Below are 14,620 nucleotides of genomic sequence, written 5' to 3'. Positions count from 1 at the left end.
GCTTTTGTCTTTTCTAGTCTCTAAGCTTCCCATTATCATGTTTCTGATTCATGCTATCCTGATAATTTTCCTTTCAATGTCTGTTCTTATACTTGCCTATACTATCAATAAAAACATGACTTTACAAAATTTGGGGGTGCCTTAACATAGTAGGTTAAGTGTCCAACTCTCGATCTCAGCTTAGGTCATGATCCCACAGTTCGGAGTTCAAGCCCTGCACTGGGCTCTGTGCTGATGGTGGAGAGCCTGATTGGGATTCTTCTCTCCTCTCTGGCCCTCCCCGACTTGTGCTCGCTGTATCTCTCCCTCTCTCTCTCAAAATAAATTAGTAAAAAACTTTAATAAAAAAATAATTTGAAGAAAAGGGAGGTTTTGAAGAAAATAATTTTTGGAAAAATCTGCCTCTCATTCCTCTGAATCATCTAGCAGGAATAAGAAAAGGGGCTAGGTAAAAAACAGTACTGTTTGTTAAGCAAGGTCTCATTGAGTTTATTTCCCGATACAAATGTTATTTTGTTTAATTTCCGGCATAACTTTCAAAATAGATGATGTCATCTTTGTATTACATGTGTGCAAACTGAGATCAAAGGAGTGAACCAGTTGGACAAGGTTACCTGGATAGGGAATGAAACTGGAATTGGATCCCTTTATCGTGTCCCTGCAAAGCCCTGCTTCTTCCATGTGACACATATTCTCTGCCCATGCCATGGCATGTAGAAAGGTTTTGTCAGTTTATTTTGGCTGCATCCCATCTCAACTAAGAAAGGCCTTTCTGGCTTTTCTGGCTTTTTCTGCAGTGATACACACATAGACATTCTAATGTTGGTATATATAAAAAAGTGAATCATGTTTTACTGGATTATTTTGAATAGGTAAGAAAATAAGTATGTAGATACATGTGACTCACTGACAGAAATAGTATTTTGTTGACACTGAAGTTGCAATGTGTTTTGCCTAAATTTCCTAGAGGAATTTCAGTAAAAGATATCCACAAGAGTATATTTTGATTGTGCTGACAAAGCAGGCTGTTTCTTTTTTTTTTTTTTTTTTTTTTTCAAATTCTTTTTGTTTGTTTATCTCTTTTTGAGAGACAGAGCATGAAGTGGGGGAGGGACAGAGAGAGAGAGAGGGAGAGAGAGAGAGAGAGACAGAGTGAGAGTCGGGGAGGGGCAGAGGGAGAGGAAGTCACAGAATCCAAAGCAGGCTCCAGGCTCTGAGCTGTCAGCATAGAGCCTGATGTGGGGCTTTAACTCACAAACCGCAAGGTAATGATCTGAGCTGAAATCAGACGCTTAACTGAGTCACCCACGTGCCCCAAAGCAGACTGTTCTTTTTTTATTTAAAATTTTTTTAATGTTTATTTATTTTTGACAGAGAGAGAGACAGAGCATGAGCGGGGGAGGGGCAGAGAGAGAGAGAGACACAGAATCTGAAGCAGGCTCCAGGCTCTGAGTTGTCAGTACAGAGCCCGACGCGGGGCTTGAACTCACAGACCGCGAGATCATGACCTGAGCCAAAGTCGGACGCTCAGCCGGCTGAGCCACCCAGGCGCCCCAAAGCAGACTGTTTCTTAATTGAAGTATTTTTTTTCCATAATACATTTTAGAATTATATGGAGAAGGATGACCTAGCTTCATTTCTCCAGGACATGATTTCTTTAGAATAATAAAGGTTCCATGAAAAAAAGATGGTATAACTGTGTGAATGTGAAAAATGATGAGGTGAAAAAAAGTGGGCAGACTGACTTCTTGAGACTTTAATATCCTAACAAACACTGCAGCCTCAAAGGGGGATTTTCGAATGGTGAGTTTCCCAATCACATTGGACCTAGAACTTCCTTTCATGACTATCCTTTGAGACTGGTGCACAGGAGGAGTCCACTGGGAAACACTGGTGTAGAAAGAGCTGCTGGTGAATAAGGATTGTAGATACCAATGTAAGTACCAAGTTATGACACAGTTTACACTATTGTCTTTAGGTTTATTAGTTTCTAAAATCTAGACTGCCTGCAATTTTTCAGGCACTTCTGGCCTGATTTATTCCACACGTCTTCAACTTACTATGATTCACCATTCTCAGCCTTCTTACTGCTGTTAGTTGGTCAGTATTCTCTCTGGAATCCTTAATGCTGTAGAATAGCAAGGCCTGTGATCATCAGTTGTTATATTTGCAGGTTGGCCCCTGAAGCCCCAGTTTGTGGTGTGGATAAAAGAAAAATACTCCCTTTAAAGGATTGTTATATTTTCACCTGGTAAAGTTACTGAAATGTCACTATGACAAAGACTGTTTCATCATAATATATATGCTTTTCCCCCCCAATTTCCATAAAATATTTTATTCTGAAGCACTAAAAGTAAATGATGGTTGGTTAGCAGTAGGTAGTGAATTTTGCAGTGCACCATCCACACCTCCCTTTACGATGAAGCATTCTTCAAACTGCCAGGTGTGTTGGCTACCAACTGTTCCAGCTGAGTGCCTCCCCAGCAATTGCTTTCAGCAACACAGGGCAAAGCCTCTTCCAAGGAAGCAACCAGTAATGCAGGATGAAAAAAGGCCAGGACTCTGCTTTAATCCTGGATGACTCTAAAAGGCTAGTCTACCTCCAAATCTCCCTGCCAATTCAGCTGAGCCCTTTATTTCACATTCGTGGTGATTTAACCTCTCCCTCTGCTCACTGTGGCCTCCTGCATTCTTTTCAAAGGTATTAGTCTCAAGAGCCTTGCTCAGTAACCTTCTTGCAAACACATCTCTGTCTCACTATTTCCTGATGGATCTGACTTAGGCCATAGTAATTTTGAAGAGTGTAGGCCTGCATAGTGTCCACTAGCATGGAAAAGAATGGACCTTGTAAAGCTGAGTTTATATCTACCTGAGTCTATTGAGACAAATATCTGTAGTCAAAACATCTAAAAGTAATTAATATCCACCTACAGTGTGGCAACCAAAATGCTTTTGTAGAGGGAATTGATTCCTTGTGGAAAACAAAGAATCCTACTTCTCTGAGTCTAGGAGGAAGCTAGAACAAATAAAATATTACAATACACATAGTCAGCTTGACCTTTTCTAGGGAACTAGACTTGGTTCATATTGTCAGTCATTTTGAATTTTTAAAAAATGTTTATTTATTATTTAAAGACAGAGTCAGAGCATGAGCAGGGGAGGGACAGGGGGAGAGGGAGACACAGAATCTGAAGCAGACTTCAGGCTCTGAGCTGTAGCACAGAGCCCGACGCGGGGCTCGAACTCACAAACCGCGAGATCAGGACCTGAGCCGAAGTTGGACGCTTAACTGACTGAGCCACCCAGGCGCACCATATTGTCAGTCATTTTGAATCATTGCGCCCCAAATATTAGCACTAAATCATATTAGGGAGGAGGTGAAGCCGGCTGAACTCTATTAATGTGGCCTCCATCTCTAACTAAAAATATTTGGACCCTTTGGAATCTGCCAAATTCTTGACTAGTATCAGGCTAAGTCAAGAGTCTACAAATCTAGAGAGACTCCACTAGTTTTGAGAAACTCTACAGTTATGTGAGAAAGGCCAAGGTTGAGGAAAGTAGGTACTTTTAGTGATAGGGGAGTGAATGAAGGAGAGGTTAAGGGAGGGAATGGGATTGTTTGACTTCAGATAGTAATGGCTGCATCATAATAATCATCTCCTTTTCCTCCCCCTCTTCTGCTCTTATTTATTGAATATGATTATGGGTCAGACACAAGGTGTATTTTTATTTAGTCCTACGAGGTAGACATTTTATCCCTATTTTAAAGATGAAAAAACTGATGTCCAAAAAAATCAAGTAAACTGCCTAAAGTCACTGCCCAAGTCTGGCTAGATCTAAAACCATATTCTTTCCTTTATGTTTATAATGGAAAGTGTGTTTTGTGCTTCTTTGTAGCAAGAGAATTAATTATTATTTGCTCAAAAGTTTCAGTGATTTAATCCAACAGATTGTGAATTATTCTCAATGTGCCAGTTAGGTTGAATTTTGCCTAATATATTGATGAGTAGATAATTTCATACTTGGAGCTATAACTAAGAAGAGTAATGGGAAAAGCAATAAAAATTTCAGAGGGAATTCATACACTAATACGTCTCTTTTTTTCTTTAGAGTAACTAAATATTTTGGAAAGAAAAATGCACATGCTCGCTGAATGCATTGACTTGTAAATGGAAAAAAAGGTACCATAATTATACAATTAAATATACTGAAAATACCATTTGTCAAGTTGATTATCGAAGATTAGGTAAACTAAGTTGGCTTCTGGAGTTGTTGAGTTTATTATTTGTCATTCTCTTCAGAGTTTAAAAGAAGTTTGGAAAAAGTCAGAATTATTGTGATAACTCTCCTATTTCTCTTGGGTCAGAATATAACCACCTCTGGGAATAGAAGGAAAGCTCTATTATTATCTCATCTCTGTATCATTTCTAGGACTATCTCAAGAGAGAAAGATTGAGTTGTAGCTAAAGAGAGAGACTGAGGAAAGTAGAAATATAAGGAATTTAACTTCTATTCCCTTGCTATCTACAATGAAACCAATTAGGATTTAGAAAAAGTTTTTAAAATAATTCAAGTTCACAAATACCCAGTTTAGGATGAAGTTGGAATTGTAAATTAGGTTGATTTACTTTAGGCTGAGGTATTTTATAGAAGTAATTATGTTAAATATTTCATGCAATGCTATTGGTTAATTAGGTAGTAAACAGCAAAATGAAAATCAGGAAAATGAAGACATTTATGATTGAATCACCAATTTTTAAGTGTGAGGTATGTATTACACAGGTTTACCTCAACTTTAAAGTCATGAGATAATCTTAAAAGTATAAACTGATGTGAAACCCAACAGGATTATGGATATTGTCTCTGGTGTCCATTTTGAAATATGTTGAGTAGGAGTTATCTTCTCAATATAGCTGAATCTTAATTTGATTGGGAAAAAATCAGCAAAAAATATTTTAGGAAAACATGTTCTTCATTTCCTCAGTTTAAAAGGGACTTACACAATAAATAGAATATATAAACTCTATAATATAATTATATTCTAAATATAATAGAATAGAATAAATAAACTCATTTTGGAATAGATACTTCTGAAAATATTAGTCAAATTTTTGTTTATTATATATACATATTTATTGTTTATTATATTTTTTCAGTTTCTTTATTTGTTGTTGAGAGCATGATCAGGGGAGGGGCAGAGAGAGGGAGACAGGACACAGAGAATCTCAAGCAGACTCCTTGCTGCCAGCACAGAGCCCAGTGTGGGGCCTGAAATCATGAACTGTGCGATCATGACCTGAGCCAAAATCAAGGGTCTGACGTTTACCTGACTGAGCTACCCAGGGACCCCTGTTTATTATATTTTAAATGTACTAATGGAGAGGCTACTCAAAGGAAACCGATGGTGACTCCTTAGTAAAATAAGAAAATTACTTTCTGAATTTATTTAGTTTATGTTTTTCTAAGTTTTTTAATGTTTATTTACTTCTGAGAGAGAGAGAGAGAGACAAAGCACAATTGGGGGCGGAGCAGAGAGAGGAGACACAGAATCCGAAGTAGGCTGCAGGCTCTGAGCTGTCAGCACAGAGCCAGATGTGGTGCTTGAACCCAGGAACAGTGAGATCATGACCTGAGCAAAGTCGGATGCTTAACCGACTGAGCCACTCAGGCACCACTGTTTATATATATATATATATATATATATATATATATATATATATATATATATATTAACTTAAAATGACCCATACTCTTTTATTATTATAATTTATCTTCTTTTATAGTTTCATAATAGTTTATTTTTATTTTATTTTATTTTTACGGTTTTACTTATTTTTTTAAATTTTATTTATTTATTTTTTTAATTTACATCCAAATTAGTTAGCATATAGTGAAACGATTTTAGGAGTAGATTCCTTAATGCCCCTTACCCATTCAGCCCATCCCCCCTCCCACAACCCCTCCAATAACCCTGTTTGTTCTCCATATTTATGAGTCTTTTCTGATTTGTCCCCCTCCCTGTTTTTATGTTATTTTTGTTTCCCTTCCCTTATGTTCATCTGTTTTGTCTCTTAAAGTCTTCATATGAGTGAAGTCATATGTCTTTCTCCAATTTCATTTAGCATAATACCCTCCAGTTCCATCCATGTAGTTGCAAATGGCAAGATTTCATTCTTTTTGATTGACGAATAATACTCCATTATATATAAATACCACATCTTCTTTATCCATTCATCCATTGATGGACATTTGGGGTCTTTCCATACTTTGGCTATTGTTGATAGTGCTGCTATAAACAAGGGGTGCATGTGTCCCTTTGAAACAAAACACCTGTATCCCATGGATAAATGCCTAGTGGTGCAATTGCTGGGTCACAAGGTAGTTCTATTTTTAATTTTTTGAGGAACCTCCATACTGTTTTCCAGAGTGGCTGCACCAGCTTGCATTCCCACCAACAATACAAAACAGATCCTCTTTCTCCGCATCCTCGCCAACATCTGCTGTTGCCTGAGTTGTTAATGTTAGCCATTCTGACAGGTGTAAGGTGGTATCTCATGGTGGTTTTGATTTGTATTTCCCTGATGATGAGTGATGTTTATCAAAATTTTAAAAGATTAATGTATGCAGAGGTGAGTAAATATTTTGTATATTAATGTTGCAGTGGCACCTTCTTGCTGAATTAAAAGCGAATCCTGAGTGCCCATTTAAAGTAGCTTATTTGGGTTTGATATCTGATATGTATATAAGCATATAAGAGGTATTTTTTTCCTCTGGGAATAAGCATTGCAATGTGATACAGTTTTATTTTTCTTGTTTACTATAGTAACAATGATTGCCTGTAGCTGATATTCTCTGAAACACACTTATTTCAGCCATTGTCTGGCATTTATACCCTGTGAATGTAGTTGTTGCCAATATGACTAATTATCTGTTGACTAATCGTTCACAAAATTTAATGCCTTATGTTTTAACTATCCCTCGTTCAGTTTCAAACTTCTAAAGTCATAGTTACTCAGTAGATTATTCTGAGATATAAGCACTAACAAGGGACAATAAGGAAAATTCCATGACATGGAAACTTGATGAAAAACTAACACGGACATTAGATACAACTAATTTTGGTATATTTTCATTTCTTTATTCTCTAATAGTAAAAATCGATGTCACATTTAAATATTGAATACTTTTATTATTATGCTGCATTTTAAAATTTTATTAACTTGAATTTATTACTAATTCATTTGGATAAAATGGCAGAAAAAATGAGAAATGCTACTTTTCTGATTTATCAAAATTTATGAATACTGGCACATAATTTTATTCCAAAAAAAAGACAATGGCTCAGAGCATAATATTGGATGTTATATATGTAAACATTTAAACAACACAAATATTTTTCCCAAACAGCTTTCATTTTTAAAAAGATAATATGTAAATAATTTTTCTAAGGAGGTAATAAAAATACTTAATATCCCATTGCAAAAGCAGGCTATAAATACTGACTACAGAAGTTTGTTGTGGCTTGCATGAACTCTTCTCTCACAAAACCTTTCCGGTGAAGCACAGAGCCCTGAGAGAGAAATGGGTTCCTACATAATGAATAATGTGAGGACTTAGACATGTAAAGAATTGTGACTTTTCTAACTTTTTCCCTTTGTAATTTCACACTGTTTCCAGAACAACTCTGTGGGATGGTTAGGGCAGCTTCTTTGAGACCTATTTTATCTATTTCTCTTCCATTTCTAATAATCTTGTCATGATTATGGCCATAGTCTTGGTTTAGGACTACATTACTTAGCACACTAGCTATGGGAATGTGCTCCTGTCTGGAGTCCCTGCCTCTGATCTACTGCCAGCTGCTATAAGAGTAATCTTGATCTAGGGCACTGAATATGGCGTTTCTTATCTTCAAAAACATTTAATGATCTCATCACTATCTGTATTTTTGTAAAGTTCTTTATGTGACTTTAACATGCACCTAATTTTCTAAGTGGTTTAAAATATTCTAAATTAATTAGATCCACTTGGTTGTCTGTGCAAATGAGGCCAAGAAAAGAACAATGGGAAAGTAGTAGGGTAGTTAAATAAACAAAACATAGTGTAATATTTTAAGGAAAAAACACAAATTAAACACAAATATTTTTCATACTGGGTGAAGAGCTTGCCAGTATATTCCTAGTTAGGGAAATTTAGAATTAAAATGTTCAATAATGAAATGATTGTAGCTTTCTAGAATGTTGACTGACAGGCTTTGACCTGCTAATGAAATTGGCATAATATTTTAATGAATTATAACTGATAAAATGTGAATAATGACACCCAGAGTTAAACTAAATGGAACAGATTACATGGGAGATAGAGTTAAATTTCTCATAAAAGATATCTGATGACAAAGTAATTACAAAATAATTATGTAGTAAATTATATTTTTATCTGTACCAGTGGGAAAACTCTATTTGCTGATTTGCTTTAAACTTTGTTAAACAAACTTTCAGTAAAATTAATCAGCCAGTCAAAAACTGATTTCAGAAAAATTTAATATGATGTACTAGAAGAATGAGGATGGTTTTATTAATCATCCTAATCTACTTTTATGTTTCAGCTTCCACCAAGTTACTTTGGTTACTGACATGATTTTGTAATTTGAATACATAAGGATATTGATCTGTCAATGCTATAGCTAAGAAATTTGCATTTCCAAGGCTTGGGAATCTCTCTGTCTCTCATACACACACACACACCCATATACACATACACACACACACATACACACATACACAAACACACACATAGCTTGTATATTAAATACATTTTTACAAAATTTCAAAATCAGGGAAGAATGAATCTGACCAAGACTAATGCTAGGATCAGTGGTTTCAATGATAATATATATTCACCAGGATCCTTGCTTCCATTTATCCTTATTTTCCCAACTACAGCCACCCTTCAGACATCATCACTTGATGAATCCAACTATTCATTTCTTTGATTCTGTTCCCAGGCTGCAAAGTGTTGCTGGACAAATCTCCAAGTTAAGTCAATAAGCTCCACATAGGTCTTATGCTTTCTAGCTCCACTGGAGTTCCTGCATGCTTCTTCATGGTCTCTTCCCCTTTTTTTATCGTGTTCTCTGCAACTGACTTTACTGGGTTTTCCAAAAATGTGTTCCTCTTGTCAATGGCATACTTCACCCTCCCAATGCTGCCAAGAAGAAAATATGGCCATTAGACAGGACCAGTTCCAAACTTTGTTTCTGACTTGAATATGACATCATATACTCTGGTCTCCTTCTTGTTTCCTATTAAAAGAAGAGGAGTTGATTTTCCTTTCCTAGTTTAATCACTCACTCTTACTCGGTGTGGTAAACAGAATAATGCTCCCCCCAAAATGTCAACATCTTCATATATGGCCCTTGTAAATATTTCACTTTATATGACAAAAGAGGTGGCGCCTGGGTGGCTTAGTCGGTTAAGCGGCCGACTTCGGCTCAGGTCATGATCTCGCGGTCCGTGAGTTCGAGCCCCGTCTCGGGCTCTGTGCTGACAGCTCAGAGCCTGGAGCCTGTTTCAGATTCTGTGTCTCCCTCTCTCTGACCCTCCCCCGTTCATGCTCTGTCTCTCTCTGTCTCAAAAATAAATAAAACTTAAAAAAAAATTATATGACAAAAGAGACTTTGCAGATGATTAAGTATAGAATCTTGAGATAAGGAGATTGTTCTGGATTATCTGAGTTGGCCCACTTTGCTCACAAGATCCTTGTAAAAAGGATATACAAGGTCAGAGTCAGAGGCGATATGAAGATTTGACAACAGAAGTTGAGGGGTGTGTGTGTGTGTGTGTGAGAGAGAGAGAGAGAGAGAGACAGAGAGACAGAGAGAGAGAGAGAGAGAGAGAGACAGAGAGAGAGAGATTTGAAGATCTCATGCTGCTGGCTTTAAAGATGGAGATGAAGCTATAAACGAAGGAATGCAGATAGCTTCTAGAAGCTTCAAAAGGCAAGCAAATGGATCATCCTCTATAGCCTCCAGAAAGGAGCTCAGCCCTACTAACATCTTGATTTTTTTATCCTGATAAAACCCATTTTGGACTTCTGACCTCCAGAACTGTAAGATAATAATTTTTGTTGTTGTAGGCTACCAAGATACAACATCAGTATGAAACTAATACACCAGTATCTCAGTTCCCATCACTTATAAAGAGATTTTATCCCATTATCTTGTCTATTTTCTCTACCAAAAATTTGCCTATTCTTTTACCTCTTTCTTTTCAGGTTGTAAAAAACAAAAAACAAAAACAAACAGGCTTCCATTATCCTGCTCAAATGACTGCACTTATATCTCTCCTTCCTTTCAGTATCACTCTTATTAAGAAATACTTAATGTCCTCAAACTTTGGTTATTGAGTCTCTGACTCCTGCCCTTCCCTGAATGGCTTTTCCAACCTTCATGGCAGTTTCTTCTTATTTGACAAATTTAACTAAGCTTTTCTCTCATATGAGGGATTTGCAGTTTTCAACAGTAATTTCCTATTCTCTCACAGCTTCTACTTATCATTTCGATTAGTCTATTTGGGATTCTTCATAGGATCCTTTTCCTCTGTCTGGTCACTATTTATATATTGGTGGATGACTCAAGTTCTACTCTTTTCTGTCTTTAGTTTTTATTTACCATTTAAACTTTGGGTGATCTGATCTACTTTCATGGTTTTCATTACCAGATATAAGGGGAAAACTTCTAATCAGTGAGTCGCAAATTTACTCTTGAATTCTAGATGCATTATCTACTAGACATGTCTGCCTGTTTGTCTTCCAGGCACTCCAAACATTATTTAAACCTAGAGAGATTCTTCTCATGTTCAGTGTTTCATAGAAGAAACAAGGAATCACCCTTAGCTTCTCTATCCTACTGATTCTTCTTTCTATTTTGCTCATTTGAGTTTATTTCATTAACATCAACCAAATTAATCTTTGTGCCCCACAATGCCTCCACCATTTGAAAGGTCACCTCATGTTTTCTCTAGAAGATTTAAAAGCCTCCTGATTGGTCCTTCTGCCACAAACTTCCTCACCTCCAAACCTGTCCTCATCCTGCCTCCAGCATTATGTTACCACAGATAAAACATACATTCCTTAACATTGCTTCTAAGTGCTTGCTTCAGCAGCACATACAGTAAAATTAGAACAATATAAAGAAGATTAGCATGGCTCCTGTGCAAGGACAACATGGTCCCTAAGATTTGTTCTAGTTTACTGACCAACTTCCCAACATTTCTTCTCTCCACATCAGATACCCTGTGTTCCGAACATTGACAGCAGCTCCATATTCACGAGACCTGCCTCATCCTTTCTTGATTGCATATCTTTGCATACATTCTTCCTCAAATTTGCTTCCTTCTTCTTTATGTAGCAACATCTGCCAATCTGTTAAGCTCTTTGAATCTGTTCTCAAGTAGCCAGAACCAGTCACTAAATGTATGTTTCTAGATCACTCTGTTCCTGTCTATGTTATAGCACAGTATTGCACTGTAATTATTAGTTTTTGTATTCTGTATGACTGGTCTTTGAATTATTTAAGGGTAGGCTATGTATTCTTCATGTTTATATACCTAGTACTTAGCACTGTGCTTGACATATGGGAAACATTAAGTAAAATGTAGCATGGGCCAATGACATCATAAATTGGTGTGAACAAAAGGTTATGCAATAATTTTCTGAAAAACAACCCTCAAAAGGCTGTAAGTAAAACTAGATGGAAGCTGTGAAAGAATTGATTATGAAAGTAAACACATCATGGTTGATGTGGTAGCAGAAATAACAGTTCAAGGATTTGACATTCCTTGTGAGGAAGGCCCTTTACTTTCCAGTTGGTTGTGTACACAGATGAATAAGATGCCATCTCTGTTCTCAAAAGATTACAATCTGTAAGGAAAAACAGTCATGTGAACAATTTAGTGGAATAAGGAACTACAAAAGCATCACACAAAGAGAGGGTAGTGAGTTCCTAGAAAGGCTTCCTAGAAAAAGTAATTAAATCAAGAAAAAGGGGAAACATTTTTGAGGCAAAAAGCAAATATTACTACCATAAATTATAAAATTTAAGATGGGTAATGTGTGAAGTGGAACATTAGTTATTATGTTCTTCCTGTAAGCCAATGGAAAATGTGTCATTTTCATGTCCATTTATGTATATTTGAAAGCTATATTCTGATTGAAAATTTCCTTTATTATAAATTAGTGTGTACAATAAATTTTATTAAGCAACCATATTGAATTTGTGCCTGGCTAGAGGAGAAATCAAAATATTTTAGTACAATCTCTGATCCTATTATGGTGGGAAGAGAACAAAGCATGTATCAGGTGAAGTGATAGAGCTCCTGTTGGACCTGGCATCCGTGTATAGGAAATTTAGGCTTTGTTCTTATTCCCACATCCTTTAAGGATGTGATCAAAGACATTTAGGTCTCTCAAACCACACAGTTTGAAACTGACAGTCACCTCAGAGAAAAGATTCTGACGAGTCTATGGGAATGCTATCAGAATACCATCAGTCAATTATTATTGTAAATTAAACAAATATCCCTGATAAAAATCATTAAAACCTATACATAAAATTAATTTAATAATTTTACTTTGTAGTTATTTAGTCCCAGCAAGGGAAAATTTACACACTAACAATGAGTTTTAATAGTTTTTAGTTGCAATTTTGATATACAATGAGACTAAGATGTTGACATGCATTTGATATTGATTGTTTCTTCCAGAATGATAAATCTACCTAAGGAAAAAAGTAATCATTATATATAATGAAAATCAGGTGGTTTTGAACTCTACTGTATCTGGATAGGAAAAGTTCCCAAAACTTACTTGTTTTCTTTGTTAAGAATTTTTTAGCTGTTGGGGCACCTGGGTGGCTCAGTCAGTTAAGCGTCCAACTTTAGCTCAGGTCATGATATCACGGTTCATGAGTTTGAGCCCTGCATCAGGCTCTCTGCTGTCAGCGTGGAGCCTGCTTTGGATCCTTTCTGCCCTATCTCTGTGCACGCAGTCTCTCTTTCTCTATCAAAACTAATTAAATAAATATTTTAAAAGAATTTTTAGCTGTTCTTATTTTTTCATACATTCAAATTAATTTATAATCAGCTGTGAAATTTCTTCGAAACTATGTAAGATTTTTATTGAAATTACAATTAAAGAGCATTAGTTTAAAAAGAATTGAAATTTTGTGTCAATTGATGAATATGGTATACATCTCTATTTGTCTCAATGAGGATTTATATTTGTCTACAGAAAGGTGTAAAATATTTGTTAAATTTGTTCCTGGTATCTATCTTTATTATTATTATTACTATAAATGGTGTTTTGACCTACTTCATGTCTACCTTAGAAAAGCCTGTCTAGTGCCTTTCCAAAGAAGACATTCAGATGGCCAACAGACACATGAAGAGATGCTCAACATCACTCATCATCAGGGAAATACAAATCAAAACCACATTGAGATACCACCTCACACTGGCCAGAGTGACTGAAATTAACAACTTAAGAAACAACAGATGTTGATGAGGATATGGAGAAACAGGAACCCTCTTGCATTGTTGGTGGGAATGCAAACTGGTACAGCCACTCTGGAAAACAGTGTGAAGTTTCCTCAAAAAATTAAAAATACAATTACCCTACAATCCAGCAATAGCACTACTAGGAATTTATTTAAAGGATACAGGAGTGCTGATTCATAGGGGCACATGTACCCCAATGTTTATAGCAGCACTTTCAACAATAGCCAAATTATATCCATCAACTGATGAATGGGTAAAGATGTGATTTATATATACAGTGGAATGCTACTTGGCAATGAGAAGGAATGAAATCCTGCCATTTGCAACAATGTGGATGGAACTTGAGGATATAATGCTAAGTAAAATAAGTCAGTCAAAGGCAGATATCATATATTTTCACTCATATGTGGAATTTGAGAAACTTAACAGAAGACCATGGGGGAAGAGAAGGGGGAAAAATAGTTTCAAACAGAGAGAGAGACAAACCATAACAGACTCTTAAATACAGAGAACAAACTAAAGGCTGATGACAGGGAGAGAGGGAGACAGGAAAATGGGTGATGGGCATTGAGGAGGGCACTTGTTGGGATGAGCACTGGGTGTTGTATGTAAGTGATGAATCATGGGAATCTTCTCCCAAATCCAAGAGCACACTGTATACACTGTATGTTAGCTAACTTGTCAATATATTATATTAAAAAAAATAAAAGCTTGTCTAAGAATTTTCCTAGAATGATTATTTTTAATGGCAAGGATGACTGGAACTATGTATTTATTGACCAGAGAAAGTATGAATTGTGCTCTCTCCACACAATGGAATATGGTACATAAAGTAAATTTGAGTGAAAAACAGTATATACAAAAATATGAGTAAATATTAGAAAGTAAATATAATAAATCTTATAAAGTGTTATTATACTTTATTAGTTAAATACATTGTTTTGTATGCCTCAAATATTAGATGCTGCTTTTTAAGAGGAATAGCTCAATGACTTTTAAAAATGGTTAAGAATTTACAAATAAATAACATCACTAAGAATCACTGTAAATCCTTTTACTACTAACTTGCA

At 36.0% G+C, this 14,620-nt stretch overlaps 1 long non-coding RNA gene and 1 other non-coding gene across 2 annotated transcripts in view; both read left to right on the top strand.

Annotated features, from left to right (window-relative positions):
• The window catches only part of LOC132667306 (uncharacterized), a 47,129-nt gene extending 32,718 nt beyond the window's left edge, over nucleotides 1-14,411 (top strand). The window contains exons 2-3 of the long non-coding RNA XR_009605074.3: nucleotides 4,111-4,181; nucleotides 13,382-14,411. This is a non-coding gene — a long non-coding RNA (uncharacterized LOC132667306). The remainder of the gene's footprint in view (nucleotides 1-4,110; nucleotides 4,182-13,381) is intronic.
• LOC132668094 (U6 spliceosomal RNA) lies at nucleotides 11,144-11,249 on the top strand. The gene has a single exon (XR_009605464.1). It is a non-coding gene; the product is annotated as a U6 spliceosomal RNA (small nuclear RNA).
• Nucleotides 14,412-14,620: the final 209 nt, after the last annotated feature.

The sequence above is a fragment of the Panthera onca genome, chromosome B2 (genome assembly GCF_046562875.1).
Source record: "Panthera onca isolate mPanOnc1 chromosome B2, mPanOnc1 haplotype 2, whole genome shotgun sequence".
NCBI lineage: Eukaryota > Metazoa > Chordata > Mammalia > Carnivora > Felidae > Panthera > Panthera onca.
This window is presented reverse-complemented; position numbering and strand designations above follow the sequence as displayed.